The sequence below is a fragment of the Falco peregrinus genome, chromosome 13 (genome assembly GCF_023634155.1).
Source record: "Falco peregrinus isolate bFalPer1 chromosome 13, bFalPer1.pri, whole genome shotgun sequence".
Taxonomy (NCBI): Eukaryota; Metazoa; Chordata; class Aves; order Falconiformes; family Falconidae; genus Falco; species Falco peregrinus.
In genome coordinates, this window is record NC_073733.1 from 22615473 (window position 1) to 22627386 (window position 11914).

Consider the following 11914-nt stretch of genomic DNA (forward strand, 5'->3'; position numbering starts at 1 on the left):
AAATGTGCAAAGGGATAAAATTCACAAGCCTGCTGAGAAAGCAGGTTTGGGGGGAGTGGGAGCTGCTGCAGGGTGCTGCGGCTTTGGGGAGGGAAGGGGATGGGGTGCAGCACCCAGTGCCCCCTTTCCAGGCACTCCCGGAGTCTCAGGGGATCACTGGTTTATTCAAATGTTCCACTTCTCAGGATTTCTTGCTGTATTTGTCAGGGTCTGTGTCCTGGCGCACACATTTCTTCCAAAGCTTGGGCCGGCAGCAGCATGAAAACGGCATCTGAGCAGAGACAACCGCAACCAAACATCAGCCAGCCGCTCCCCGGCACAGCGCTTGGCGAGTGGGTGTTTTGCAGGCCCCAGACTCATACTGTTGTCCTCAAATCCTCATTCCAAGGATGCTCCTTGCTCAGCTTAGGGTGGGCTTTGCACGTTGATACACATTTGTACATTTATACACATTTATACGCATTTCTAAACATTTATGCTTTTTTTTTTTTTTTAATGCACATTTATACCCCAGACTCCTGGCATAGCTCACTGGGACAGGAACTTGTCTAAGGGAAAGGTCTCGGAGGAAGTGAATGGGTGCAGATGTAGGTGCCAAACGTCCAGCTGATGTAGGTGCCAAATGTCGGTCCAGCCTGGGGCACCCAGGTGGCCGCTGCCCACTCCTCCCACTGCGGGCTCTGCCCCTGTGCATGGTCCTGGTTCGGACCATGCCCACAGCCTGGCTCAGGGGTGGAAGATTTGCATCCCTGCCTGCAAACCGGGCTCTGGAGGATCCAGCTTCGGTGCAGAACTCACAGCGCCTCTCAGAATGGCCGGTGGGCCGCCCGGGAGCTGTACAGCTGGCGTGCGGCAGGGCCGGCAGTGCGCTTCCCCAGGCTGCTGCCCAGCTGAGCCTGCTGGGGTTACACGGGACAGCGAGCCCCGGCCCTGCCGAGTGTGGGCATCTCCCAGCGCAGCCTCAGAGAGCCTGGCGCTGACGAGCTTTAGATTTCACTTTTATCAAGGTGGACAGTACTTCTCTTCCTTCGCCAAGTGCCTCCAGATCTGACGAGCAGCTCTGCCGTGTCACAGTGGGGCGACGTGGTGGTTTTGGCCCCGCGTTACCGCAGCTCCCCGGTGATGCCCATCACAGTGGCCCTGCAAAGCCCCAGGCTCTGCTGAAGTGGGTTTTCCTGGGGTAAGGCCCGTCCAGGTGCCCCCGCCCGATGGCTCATGGCTCGGCAGGATGGGTGCCTGGCCTGCCTGGGGGCTGTGACCCCACCGCTGTCCCCAGCCATCAGCGCCAGAAAGGGATGGAGGACGGGGCAGGGGAAGAGGCTCTGGGAGGTCGTCTTGCTCTGCCCTCGCTCCCGGGCAGGATCAGCCCCACCTACGCAGATCTTTATTTCTTCTTACAAAGAGAAATGAAACAAATTTTATAAACATGTTTATAATTATAACAGCATAAGCTCATGGTTTAAAAGCAAGGTGAATGGTGGGTCCTTGCCGGAGCCCGGCCGGGGCTGATGCTGCGCTCCCCAGCACTGATAGAAGCCAGCTGAGGGCATTAAGTGTGAACCTTTATCTCTGCTGACATGACATATTATTAAAAAGTATTTCGAGTAATCTTTTATTTCCTTAGCATTGCAACACATTTCAAGAACTTGGCCAGGGATCAACCAACCCTTTTTAATTTCCTACAATGAAAAATAAAACAAAAATAAAGCCCAATTGAGATGACATAATCAGGAACATTTTGAGGGTTTAGGTCAAATTAATATGTCAGAAAAGGGTTTTCAGGGGACTTGGAGAGCTTTAATCTGTCAAAGCCTGACTCAGACCCTTCTTGGGCTTTGTAATTTTATTGTCTTTACCAAATTATGTGATGGTATGTCACGTATTACCATCATCAGAAAATCGAGCAAATAATCATTTGGCATAAAGTTCAGAATAACTAACTTAATTTTAAAGCAAGTGTTATACAATATGCCAGAAATGTTTGCTTAACTTGAAAATGATCTTTTCATACTGTCCGTTAATCCATTAAAGCACACAGGTAAATTCCAAACACAGACTTTCCTGACCACTTTAGGGGCAGACTTTAGGAGATTTAATAGTGTTCAAGCCATGCTTGATTTTGCCAAGATTTACTTTGCATTTGTCAAAACAAAATAAAAAATAAAACAACCAAAATAAAGCAAACCCAACCTGACCTGTGGCTTAGGGGTAATATTTTAATATCGCCTGTACTCAATTACACATCTAATACTTTTCCCTTTTATATCTCCATCTGCTATGTCATAGATTTCTACAAAGCTGCGATTACAAGTTTGGTGCTAGGACATTGTCAGTTCTAACAGATAAACCTGAAGGATTGTTTGTTCTCTGCTTCATAAATTGTTAGCAAGAAAATATATATTTTATTTATTTTTTTTTTAGCATTTGGAAAAATCCCAGTTTCTAATCAGAGCGATGCAGCACTGCATCGCTGTATACCATTAAGCAAGCCCTGACTCCCATAACGCAGCTTCAGTGATTGTTTCACCAGCGTTTAATTAGGCGGCATGTAGCCAAGGCTGCAGTTGGGTGTGGGTGCATCGCTTTTCCTGCTGGTTGCACGTAGTGTGGGACGTACTCTAAGCGATCTGTTCAGGTGGTGTAACTCCTCTGCTCTCGCGGAGATGCAGCCAGAGCCAGCAAAGCAGTGACCCCTGGGCCGGTCCCTTGTCCCCATGTGCTGTCCCCTCCCTGGCCTTGGTGACACCAACCCCATCTGCCCTCACATCTTCCCTTCCAAAATCTTCCCTCTCCTGCAAAAATGTATTTTAGGATGGATTGACCACGTTTGCACACGCTACTAACTTTTTATTCCAGGACTCACAGTCCAGTTCGCACTTTTTTCCACTTTCCCAACCTTACTGTTAGTAGCAAACAAATAATCTATTTATTTCCATATCCCAGCCTCTTTGCCTGTCATGTTGGAAATATAAATGAACGTGCTGCCTCAGATCTAACAGGGTTAAATGGGACGCTGAAGAAATGCAAGCGGATATCTAATATTCCAATGTGCAACTAATATCATTTTCTTGGAAGAAAATCCCAAACCTTAGGCACGATGCAGTGTGCCACAAAGAGCTGCCACTAACAACACGGGAAGGGTGGAAGGTTCGTTACGGGTGTACGTTAAAGCTGTAATGAAACAGTTTCTGAATGCTCAGGCTAATACACAGGCTGCGACTGGCGTGGATGTGACTGCCGGCTGAATAACCCTTCTGTGGGCTGAAATAACACCGCTTTGGGTTCTGTGGGGTCTGGAAACTGCAATATTCAACTTTAATTTTTGCAAATGTAACTACCACTTCACATTAGTCATTAACTAATTACTGGTGAACAGATTAACAAATATTTCTTTTTCCTAAACCCCAATTTTTTAAACAGAAACTTCTGACCACTAAGTAAATCTTGGCGGAAAACACCCGTAGTAGCTCATAACAGTGCTTGGGAGATTGTTTTCCCTTACATTCTCAAATGTCCAGTCCCACAGCAAAGCTTTAATTTCATTCTCTGTCTTTTTTTGCCCATAATGAACTTAGAAAAACCTCTGCTCTTCTATCCGAGCACAACGTGACAGCATAGCTCTGTGTCCCCATGGGGCTGCGGCACCTCCGGGCCAGCCTGCGGTGTCCAGAGCTGGAGGTGACGGCACGGTTCAGCCCGTCCTTGTTCTCAGGAACATCCCAAATTAATTTTCATGGCCAAAATTCTAAGGCTGGGAAGAAATGCCCAGCTTAGGGTGGTAGACAGCCAGTGCTGAAGTTTCTTGGTTGGTTGACCTCCCAAGCAGGTTCTTCACCACCATGTCTGCTACATTAAAGATATATTGAAATAAATCTCAGTTATGTTATTTTATACAATAACCCCCCCCAAAAGGCTGCACAGGGAATAGGATTAGTCTTTAAAGAAGTGATTCAATGAAGCAAAACTGATAGATAAAGCATTTGGGGAGAGTGAAACCAAATCAGGGGACGCAGCTCATTTCATGATGAGGGAAGGGTTGGTGGTGCCTCCACCCCAGCCCGGGAAGCTGGGCAAGGGCCGGCAATGTCACCTGCCAGTGGGGTAAGGATGAGACCACCGTGCGCATCTCCGGTACCAGGATGCAATGTGGCACCACCAAAATTTTTATCCAGCACCTGGCTTTTGGCTGGTGGTTGTGTAGTGAGGAGAAGCTGCTCTATCCCTTCTCCAACCACCGGCACCTGAGAAGCCCCTGCCAGCTTGTAGAGGAATTATAGAGGGATGAAGGCAGGTTAATTAACATTGATAATATACAGCTGTGGGCTGGCTTCAGGGGCGGCGGGTTGGCTGGTGTGGATAAGGTGCAGCTGTGGCTGGTTCCTGCTAAGTAGTTAAACAACTCTAAGGGGTATAGAAGGGGGGCAGCTAAGGAAGAGAGATCTGGAAGAAGCAGAGGGAGGAAAGAGAGTGCCCTGGATGTAGGCAGAGGCAAGAAGCAGGGTGGACTGGCCTGAAGAGGATGAAGAAACAGCATGGATGGTAGATGAACCTTTGAAGGCTTGTGGGAGATTGGTGACTGTGCCAGGGCAAGGTGTGGGAGCTACTTTCTGAAGTTAACCTGGGATGGGGTGGAAAGAGCCTTGTTGCAGCCGGTTAGTTTTGATGGTGCTGTGACACTAGCTTGGCCACCCCACTGAGCATCTTTCACACCACCTTTCCTTCATCGTGACTTCTCCAGAGTTGAGAAATAAGACCAAGACCTGGCCCCTTCTCCCCCTAAGCAAAGGGAAAAATTCCTGCTGTGTTGAACTTTTCTCATAATATTTAAAGAAAATACTTAAAGAATGTGTAATAATAGGGGATTTAGAGAGCAAAATTAACCGCATGGATGAAGCAGAAAACCTTTAGAATTTCACCAGGATGTATCCTGACCAGCTTTACTGTGGGGAAGAGCTCTGGGGGAGGAGAGGGTGAGCCCTGCGAGCTGCAGGACCCCATCCCCAGGGCCACCCTCGCTCCACTCACCAGTGCAGTGTAGGCAGGAAAAAGCCAGAGATCTTGGTTTGGCTGCCAGGGAAACCACACAGGAGAAGTGAAATCAAAACAGTTATGGGGAAGCTGATACTGAGTTATTCCGTATTCCTGGGCAGGAGTGAAGCTGGGCAGACCTGGGGCTGCCTTTCCTGCTCTCCTCCCTTGGTGCCAGGGCCAGGCAGGATCCGACCATGGAGCATACCAGGGTCTTGGGAACCCCAGCTGGGGCCTTCCCAGCAGCGAGCCCTTCTACAGGCAGCAACCTGAGGCAAAAAGTCTTTTTTGACAGGAAGGTGATGCTATTTTTCAAACTACAGCTGTATTCTTGTTGTTTCACTTTTAAATGGTAATGGGATACCCTGAGACATCCGGTCAGCACTGGTGCAGAGGGGGAAGGTCCTGTGATGGCCTTGATAGCGTTGTCTGCTCTGAAAGCAAAAATGAGCGGAAGTTTCCCATGATCACCAAGATTTGGGGCCAGGGAGGATGAGGGTGCACAGCACCAGCATGTGTCCCGATCAGAGGTCCCAAACAAATGGTCATCACAGCCCCCCTGACCATGCACCAGCTGCCAAAGCCCCCGTGGGGGCTGTGCCCGCACAGCCTCGCTCACTCCGTGGGGACGTGATGCCCTGGGGGACACAGCCCAGTGGCCAGTGATGCCTGGGGCAGGACGGGGATGCTGGGGACTCCCGTGGTGTCCGGCAGTGCCTTCCACAGCCCAGCCAAGAGCCTGCTCTGGGGGCTGGCTTAGAAAATCCAGCCTGTCGGGGACATTCAGGTTTATTCACACAGAAATTGCAGGTTTCTGGGGCTCACTCTGATCTCAGTAAATACTGCCCTCTGCAATAAGCTTCGCTCCTCCCTTCACTGCCCTTAGAGAAGGTGGCTCTGAACAAGAAGTGATGATTTATGCCCGGTCCCACTGGCTCTGGTGCAGAGTGCTTTTCCGACTGTTTGGTTTTGACAGGTTCCTTTCCACCAGCACTGTCCCTGCACCACCGGCACTTTGCCGGAGGAATCGGCCCCAAGGCGGGTTTGAGGCTTTTCCATCCCTCCCTGTCTGGAAAGATAAACGCAAACCCTGGCCTTAAACTGAGCCCACACCTGGGAGAGATCAACAGGCTGCAGAGACACTCAGCTTTGTTTTGCTATCCTATCCTCAGTTATTGTGGCTAATTATTACCATAAATGCAAATATAGAGGGATGAGAATAAACACTCAGAAGGGGTGATGCACTGGAGAGAAGGACAATAAATCAAAAGGTTTGAAAGGAAGCTTTCATTCATCTTTGAAGCACCACGACGGTTTTGAGTTGTTAGCTTGCACTTTGGTTAGGAAGCGACTTTTGAAATTGAACAGAAAAGATACAATCTTAATATTTCATAAGATCTGCCAATACAAATATCTGCCAGCAGATACGTAAAATAATAGCTTTAAAAACAAGCAAAAGAATCACATGAAATTTTCTAAGGAGGGTGATGTCACCCCCCAACCAAGCTATATATTCTTTGTATTTGAAATTAAAACCGCATGAACTCTCCGTGCAAAGCTGGGTGAAACTCTGCTTTTTCAAGTATCCCCTTAGGGATGCTGGATATTATTTTATGGTTTTAATTTTAAAGTAATAAATAAATGTGATTGACTTGCCACCCAATACCACCAATTTGTGCAAATGCAATCTGTGCATATTAACACACAGGTAGTTGCCGTATAAAATCTGTCAAAGCAGTCTGCCTATGCCTAGTGTTGCTGGAGCAGAAGAAAATCAGCGTTAGCTTCAGCTTCACAAGGAATTTCAGCTTAGAGAAGAGGAAAATCTGTCTCTGAGGTATTATCTCCCTTTCCAAACTTTCCTTCTGGCTGCACTGGGTCATAGGTTGTGGACTGTAAATTATACAGCAAAAATCAAACAGTCTTTTTCAATAAGGGAAGAAGAAAATCATGCAATGATTCATTATATGAAACGGTTCAACCTATGGCTTTCTCTTGCTTGCAATCGTGGGCAAATCGTTGAGATCCAAAAACCATTCCAAACCATCAAAATTAGCAAATAACCATCTGGCTTGGTGGCTCAACACCTCCTGTGGCCATAAATTCAAATCCCAGTAACATTAGCAGGGGATTTGCTCTGAAAAACAAGCTCTGTCCTCGAGTAATGTAAAAACAAGGTGAGATGGGGAAGGCTTGTGGGCGAACTGCGGCTCAGGGTGGAGCTGGCTCCGGCTGAGCATCTGTTGGATTGCAGCAGGGAATGGGACTCCTGGCTTGTCAGGAGCATCCCCTCCTCAACTCTCAGTGCCTCATCGCGTGGTTGGTGCGCCCGAGCCCTTTGCCAGGGTCTGCCACCCTCACCCAGCACCATTCCCGTGGCATTTCTCCATCCTCCTCCTCTGTCCTGGCTCCAAAACGCCATGCACACCCTTTGGGGTTCACCAGAGACATCGTGGAGATGGGCCGGAGCTTACTGGCTGTCATTCTCCATCTGAGGTCTCCAGGATCAAAGCAAGTCAAGTGTGTAGATGCTAGAGGAAAGGTCTTTCTGCCTGAAATGTAAAATCCTCCACTCTGGCCAGGGTTGTTATGATCTGCAGAGTTTTTCCATCCTTCTTTGGAGCTCAGGCTGCCGAATGGGAAGATTTGGAGGGGACAACACAGGTTTCATGGTTACGTGCGATACATTAATCTTAGCTCCTTGTCTTGCATATCTTTTTTTTAGATAAGCTGGAATTTAAAATTGAGAGTATGGAGATGACATCCCTGAGAAGCCTTGTCACCAGGTAGAACAGACGCTGGCAGCAGCCCTGAAACCCTCAGAACCGCTGCGTCTCTGGGCACCACGGCCCTGGGACCTCAGATCAGGCCCTTCCCCTGGAGCATCTCCTGCATGAACACCCTGCCCTGCCAGTCTTAGCCAGGGGGCTGAGCTATGCTTATAGCTCACACACAAAAAATCTGCTTCTCTCTAACCCTCAAGACCTGGAACTAGCAGCTGAGTCTGATTTTGGCTCTGCAGCAAGTTTTATCCATCGAAAAATTGTGTAATTTTTGCACATCTGGTTGTATTTGGGGGTGATATTGCCTTTCAGTGCTGCGCAAGTCTGTCTGTGCCTATTAGTTACCAGAGTAAATAGCCCCTCTGTCTGCAGAGCAGCGCTGTGGGGAAGCTGGTGGGCATTTTACATTGAAAAATAATTGGTAATTCATTAGCAATCCCATGTTCGAAGGTTTAGGATGGAGCCTGGCATTGAACCAAGCGACAGGGCAGGTTTTGCTTCTCCTATGGTAGGGCTACCAAAGGCAGATGGTTGGACGGCCTCTGTGCTGCCGGGAAAAGTAGTTTGGGTTGAAAAAACACCCTTTAGAAAATGCATCTTATCCCCAGAACACAAACCATACCCCATACCACTGACAATGAGTGGTCTTGAACCTTCTATATTTTTCAGATCACCAAAGCCCCGCGGATGTTCCCTGGAGCCGACGACCGCAGCAGATGCTCCAACCCTGGAGCAGTGTGGCAGGAGCTGCACCAGCCCCAGCCCAAAGCTGCAGCCCCTCGGGGGTCACCCGTGGGCTCCCACGCACTTGGACTTGGCTCTTCCCTCCGCTGTCTCTTCCTCCTGGGACCGGTGGGCTCGTAGCAGGTAGCACATGCAGGGGCAGGGGAGTTTGTATAAGCTGTAGGGAGAGGGACTATATTTTGTTTTCTGGATTTCTGCCTATGTTCATGTGTCTGCTCACTTTTATTGTCCCACATTCCACAAACTTAAAGCACTTCCGTGTTGAACAGAATTCATCCAGTCCACGGAAAAACAGGGTAAAGCTCAGCACCGACGATACCAAATGCTCCTGCCTGTGCGCATCCTCCCATTCCTGATGCCGACCTACCCCGGAAAGAGCCCGTTCAGCGAACAATGAGGGATCACGAGGGCTTCAGCTGCTGCACCGCTTTGCTGGGCAGAGAAGAGCTCCAGTCTTTCCTTTAACCTACTTCCACGACGGGTTTTGTTAGTGTGGTTCATCTGGCCCTACCCAGACGTGGGGTGGGGAGCCGGCGGGGAGCTGCACCGGTGCCACTGCCACCCTCCCAGCATCTCAGAGGAGAGCGATGCTCAGAGCAGGAGCATCCCACCCGGAGCTGGGAGCAGGAGGTGCTTGCCCAGCAAAGAAAGCCGGCAGACGGGAACCCTCCCGCTCACTGGGTAGCTCCCACCAGGGCTCAATTAGCTGTGGATGATGAATCCCAGTTGCCTGGGAGAGATCGTTTCCCCCTCTGAAAGGCCAGCCATGGCTCTAAGGCTGCTTGCAGACGCGCAGCCATCCGTACCATGGCATTGCCTGGCCCAGCTCAATGTGGTTTGTGTTAGCCTGTCTGGGCAGCTGGAGTTTGGAGGTAAGAGGACTGAAAAATGTGTTATCCTCTAATTGTTATAATGCAGGTTATAGCCACGAGATAAGGAGTGTATCTGTGCTCCACCGGTTTGTAAGGAATAATTATTCAAAATGCAGCACTGGGATCTTTTCCCCCGTAATTTATAACATTGATAAAATGCAAGTAGGAGGATTAGTAAAAATTAATACAAAAAAAAAAAAAAAAGCGCTCATCTTTGTGGCTGGCAAATATAGTTGAATGATAGAAAAAGCAGTATGAGCTCTGTGACTCGGTCACTGGGCTGGGCTGTGGGGCCGTGGCGTTTATGGCTGGTTCTGGGGAAGGCGTTTGCTTTCCTGCAGATTTCTGACGGTTCTTGTATGTGTGAACAAACCCTGGTTTGGAAACTATCTTGGTTTGTTTACTTTCACAAAAATCAAGAACACATTGAAAATAATTTGCAAGGCAAAAAGAAAAGCCTTAATTTACCAAGGACTCTGTTCAATGAATAATATTAAGTATCTTCTACTACCGGGAAACTTGCAAACCTCATGCTGGGATTTTGCATGTGCCGGAGCCGGCACTGCTGCAGGGAGCTCTCGGACAGTTTCTCAGTCATTAAGTTATGTAGAGTTTTAAGTTTAAAGGAAGAAAGTTAAGTTAAAAACCTGTAACGCTTTCTGGCTTGGCCTCCGTGCCTACAATTACATCTCAGTTCACTGCAGTCAAGTGGGGTTGAAGGAAAACTATTATTTTTTTTACTTTCAGTGGTTTGTTTCCCTTCTCATGCATCTTGGCTTTTCCTCTCTGTCTGTCAGCCAGGCCCTCCTCCCCTTCTGCTGCAGGTTTAAAAGCAAGGAGGGGAAAATACGGTTGGGTTTTATTATTAAAGGCAAAATAAACTGGCAAAAAATTCAAGGGGAAAGTAGAACAACCTCAATCTTTTCAATTAAGAGTTTTATATGTATTAATTTTTAAAACTAAAGTGAGGGGGATCGACTTGAGTCTGCCTGTGAGTCTACTGCCTCATGTCATCACAACAGTTACACCACAGCTTATGAAAACAAACTGAAAAATATACTTAACAATAGTCCCACTGTTTACCATTTGTTCAATTATTTGCCTTCGGTGGGTTTGGGTTTGGGTGCAGCTTGTGCAAAACTTGCACAAAAACGCTTGTGCTGGTGCAGCCCTTGCACACGTAGATCGGTCCAGCTTTGGATTGATGCAAATGGCAAAGCCAATAACCAGGTCCAGCGATGGTGTATCATTAAGGGAGGGGGGTTCCCTTAGCTGTGTCTCCCACCACCCAGCCATCTCCTGGCCTGTCTTGGATGTTTCCGCAAATAATTCAGAGAAAAGGTTAAAAGCAGCAGCTCATACAAGGTAACCTTGCTGGGAAAAAAGCCTTTTCGCTCTCATATTGAATTAGGAAATAATTTTGCAGACGGCTGGTGGGCGGGGAGGAAAGTCAGTGCTGTTCAGCATCAGCCCTTACACCCAGCTCCATCCTTTGGATGCCTTTTGGAGGCAGCAAAAGAAACCACTTCCCAACCCTGGCAGTGCCTGCCTTGACACTAGGGGAGCTTTCAGCCTTCCTAAGTATTTTCCCTCTCTTACAGAGTGAATCTCTGGCCACTGCACAGCCCAACCCCAGCAGGGAGATGGCGGGCGGGTTTGGTAGGGGTAATACAGGATACTCAGCCTTTACGCTGTGGGATACACAAATTGTCTGAAGAATCCGCTGAATCCAGCATCTGTTTCTGAGGGCTGCTGGATGCAGGGAGATGGACTTGCTCAGATTTAAATAGCAAAAAGCATCAGATAAAGATGTGAATCCAAGGCTCATCATGCAATAAATATTATGTGTTATATCACATTGCATTACATGCAACACGTTTACAATAGCATTATAATCAGGTTCTGATGACAACTTCTACCTCTTTGTCTCGTGCCGGCTGGAAGCTTCTCCTCCAAAATCCAGGAGATTACTCCAGCAACAAATGTGAATTATCCCTAATGTTCCAGGACCTTTGAAACCAATGGGAGCTCTGGCAGTGATTTCTGTGCAATCAGGATTTTGCACTACACGAACAAAGGTATCGAAACCTGGCTTGCATGCAGAACACAAAGCACGAGCGATCCAGCAGTAATTTGTTTGAGGATGAAATATTTCTTGCCCCACTTGAAAAAAGCCCTACAGCAACAGAACAGGAGGAAGAAAGCGTTCACAATTAACCCCAGCTCAAAAAGCCCACTGCAAATGAAGAAGTTTTTAAAATTCCATTCAGATCTTTTTTTAAAAAAAAGGCATATCAGTTTACATTTATAATGTTGGTATCATCCAGTACTTTAAATCAAATTATAGCTGTATCAGGCTGCTTAACAATGTTTCTTTTTAATTAAGTTTACTAGTCCCACATGCATTTTAAAAAAAAATAAATTAAACAAACTTAATTAAATTACATGACAGGGGTTAGGTAAGACAGCTAAAAGCCCAGCAAGAAT

At 47.7% G+C, this 11914-nt stretch overlaps 1 long non-coding RNA gene across 3 annotated transcripts in view; it reads right to left on the reverse strand.

Annotated features, from left to right (window-relative positions):
• Positions 1–11914, reverse strand: part of LOC129785574 (uncharacterized) — a 35571-nt gene continuing 23657 nt past the window's right edge. For 2 of the 3 annotated variants that reach the window (XR_008749698.1, XR_008749696.1), the window contains one exon: positions 10270–11603. This is a non-coding gene — a long non-coding RNA (uncharacterized LOC129785574). Of the gene's footprint in view, positions 3847–10269; positions 11604–11914 lie in introns of those variants that run through there. The other variant, XR_008749697.1, reaches the window with a different exon arrangement.